At 45.1% G+C, this 3,764-nt stretch overlaps 1 pseudogene across 1 annotated transcript; it reads right to left on the bottom strand.

The window, feature by feature from the left end:
- Positions 1-396: 396 nt before the first annotated feature.
- LOC100415394 (mitochondrial nicotinamide adenine dinucleotide transporter SLC25A51-like) lies at positions 397-2,823 on the bottom strand (annotated as a pseudogene). Its single transcript, XR_008474940.2, has 2 exons — positions 2,673-2,823; positions 397-2,531 (listed from the first exon to the last, which is right to left on the bottom strand). The product of XR_008474940.2 is annotated as a mitochondrial nicotinamide adenine dinucleotide transporter SLC25A51-like (transcript).
- Between the last annotated feature and the right edge of the window lie 941 nt (positions 2,824-3,764).

The raw sequence follows: 3,764 nt of genomic DNA, 5'->3' as shown, positions 1-3,764 counted from the left end.
CTGGCTAGCAGGAAACCTACTGTCATGTCGTCTGGAAATCAATCTTTAACTATGTAGTATTTACAGAAAGGGTTTTAAGATTCATAATCCACTTTTTCAGTCAGTCTCTTATATTTCATTAGTCTATTGGAAGTGGCAGATGAGTCATTTTGCTTTATCTGGAAAAAGTATTTTCATATTGACAATTCCTTTGACGAAGAAGTTTTCATCTGTTAAGGGATGAGAATGCTATTTGGCTATTACTTACTTTTAGAATTCAAACTAACCCTTCAAATGTCTTTATTTAGATCATGTGCTCTCAAACTGTCTTACTGTTTTACTGACACAATGGTAACACTGGGTTCCCAAAATGTCAAAACCCTAATGGAGTCTCTATTTCCAAGAGTAAAATAAAAGCCAACACTGTGGGGTGAAAACTATCCTGAGCCTTTTTCCCCCTCTGTAACATTTAGAAACTAGGGGGAAAAAAGTGGGATTGCATTAATAGACTTCTAAAACAAAATGTTATGGAAGTGTTTATTTTTTAAAAGGAGAGTTTTAAGAGAACAGGATGCTTGAAAATGACCAACTCCTACTCAAGAGGAAAAGTAACCGCTGAGATAGCACCAATAATTCAAAGAAACCAAGCTAAACAGACTTTTATCTATATACAATTAATATGAAAACTTCTTAACAGAATGGAACACTCATAACAAAATTTAAGCCCCTTCATCTTTTGGCAATGAAATAAGTGAAGTTAACATAAGGATATTTTGGAAGGGTTGAAGGCCACAGTCAGAATCAAACAGAAAATTTTCAAACCCAGAAGGCAAAATGAGAACTTTCATAGCTCCTTGATCTACCTACCCTATCTAAATAGAAATATTATAATGACTATCCAATAGGTGCTTAGTTTCAAAACTAATACAAGCAATTTATCATTAAAAGCCTGTATCTAATAAGCTGCTTTTCTACTCTGTTCTGCCCCTTTCTCATATGCTTGAGCTTAATGAAGACTATCCTCTGCAGCTGTTTCTGAGGGCAGAGAAGCAAGCAATGGAATAACAAAGTAAGCCTGAGAAGCCCCTTGCCCCTGAGGACCTTCTCTCTGGCCGGTCACAGCCACTTATGTTTCAATGCAGATTTCAAGAATGGTTTGAGAAAAAGAATACCATCTGTCAAAGGCCATCAGATGGACAGCTATTTGCCAGGCAATCAGCCTAAAGCTCTTAGGTGATGATAAAAAAACAAAACAAAACCACCACCAACAAAACCCTTATATTTTCCTATTGGAACCTTTTATTCTGTTTTGTTGATGCTTAGGGAAAATATCTTTGTCTATAGCTCACTGTGGCCTGGAGTTATGACACCAACTTGTATTCTGCCAATTAAGAAAGAGGCCAAAATGCATACTTCTCAGAAGATCCATTCAGTTGATAAATGACACTTGACTGATTTTTTATTCATATAACCTTTAACAAGAACTCATAAGTTGCACTGATTATGCCCCAAGAGATAAGGGACCAGTTGTAATTCAGATGGGCACCTCTGAAAAAGTTTATCAGTTTTCTGTCCCGTTCCAGCCAGACTGTTTGGAAAACCTTGGGGAGAGACTGAAATTCCCCACCAATCTGAGACTGCATGCGAGTTTTTACAACATTAATTGGATAAAACAAGAATCCCATCATGGCACCCAATAGACCTCCACAGATAAAATCATTGACCAAACGAGCACTGCGAGTCGTTGCGGTAGGCAGATGCTCCTTAATGGGACCTCCTCGAAGGCCGGAAAAAAAAGACATTGCTGAGCCCATTCCGGAAAAGAATGGGCACCAAGTCTAGATAATACTCTCTAATTCCATGACATTCCAGTGCCTTGAAAGCCTGGTAAGTGTTGGCAAATCTGTCACAATGCTTGTGGTCTTGATGCAATGTCTGAACTCTTTCCAGCGGAGTGAAAATCGCTTCTGTTGTCCCTGCAAGCACTGCCGCCATGCCACGGGTTGCAAACTCTGGAGCCCTGACATGCTTGTGGAGAAGGCAGGATAAATCCTCATACAGACCAAACATAAGTGTAAGTGCAGTTGTTTTCTGCATCAATGGGGGAAGCATTCCACAATGAAGTTTCGAAATCCATCTTTTCTCAAGTGAAGTAATGCTTCCCGGGTTTTGATGCCATGCAGCTGCTGTCGAAGGAGGACCTTCTGAATGGGAAATGTGATTGCGATGTTGCTGAAGGCGGCACAGCAGCCACACAAGTAATGCTTCATTTCACCAACATTTGTAATATGAGATGATATATCTTGTTTTGAAGGTGTTAGTATTGGTGGCCTCTTTTCATGAGCTTCTGAATCCATCATGTTGCTTAAGATCTTTCTTTTTCAAGAACTTTTTTTTTAACCTGTAACACCATCTGAGCCTGGAGTTTGGCAAGATGATAGCTTTTTGATAATGTTCCCAATTTCTTCCATTGTTATTGTTCCGCTAGGTTCTCTCTTCTGGAGTCAATTTTGGTACTGGATTTCTGTTCTCCAGGCGTCCATTTACCCAACCTGTCAATAACGGCGAGGGGGTTGGACAAGATCACTAAGTCCTATTCCGTCTTTAACACTCCACAGTCAGGGGTCCCGCGGTGAGGAGGCCAAAATCCCAGTCTCCCAGGAGGCGGGGACCCCACTCTCCCCCGGGCTCACCTGCTCCTACTCGCCCCTGCGGTTCCTGCGCACGAGGGAGATGCCTCCCCAGCCCAGGGCGCGCCCGAATGAAGGCACGGCCTCCTTCGGGAAAGGTCGCCCAGCAGCCTGACAAACACCTGTGTCAACCGGAAAGCCGTGAGCCGAAGACGGTGAGAACTGATTCCGCGCGCTACGCTTGGGTGGGTCGCGCAGCGGCGGGGCCGGGGAAGCCTGCGCGCGCACAGGACAGGGGTGGACCCCACAGGGTGGCCGGCTACCCAGACCGGCCCTTCGGGGCGTTTCCCCTCCCTCCAACCGCAGGCGAGGGGAGCCCGGGGCTTCCCCAACGCTCGCCCCGCACTCACCCATCCTAGTTAGGGTTTTCTAGAGGGACAGACCTAATTAGATAGATGTATACATAAAGGGGAGTTTATTAAGATTATTAAGGAAGTGTTGGTCACTGTGGCGCTCCAGGTGGCCATGAGACGATGTCGGTGGGGCTCTGGAGCTGTTGGACCCCAGCAGGATGCAGTCTTATGGGGTCTGGGCTCTCAAAATGGTGCCGTGCTGCAGTTGCCGGGGTCTCCGGGAAATGTGTGGGACCTCGCATGAGCTCCCTTTCTGGAGCAGTGTTGTAGCACGGACTCCAGGGGGCTCTCTATACCAGTCTCAGGGCCCACGGCAGTTGGGCTCTCCGGTGGTGGCTAGGATTGCAGGAGTTCATGATGGGAATGTGAAACTGCTGGAGAGCTCCCTCTGACCCTTCCCCGACACCGGGGAGCTGCTCAGGGCTTCCAGCTGATCCCAGTTGGGCTTTCCCACTCGCCTCCCCCTCTTTTTATACCTCAGGTGTTTTCTGTCACTTTTTTGCTGAATTCCAGCATTCTCTCTTAGACGCTCTGTTTGAAGGGTGATAATCCAGTCGCTATTTTGGTTCTTCTTTGTGGAGGAGGCTAGTGTCCAGTGCCTCTAGTCAGCCATCTCAAAGCCCCTCCTCTATAGTTTTATTTTTAATTTATCAATATTAACAAGTGAATCAATTGACTTCCCTTTTAAAAGGTGAAGAGTTCATCGCACGTAAGTATTCTTCCGTCTTCCACTTCATGAACA

Source organism: Callithrix jacchus, chromosome 10 (genome assembly GCF_049354715.1).
Source record: "Callithrix jacchus isolate 240 chromosome 10, calJac240_pri, whole genome shotgun sequence".
Classification (NCBI taxonomy): Eukaryota; Metazoa; Chordata; class Mammalia; order Primates; family Cebidae; genus Callithrix; species Callithrix jacchus.
This window is presented reverse-complemented; position numbering and strand designations above follow the sequence as displayed.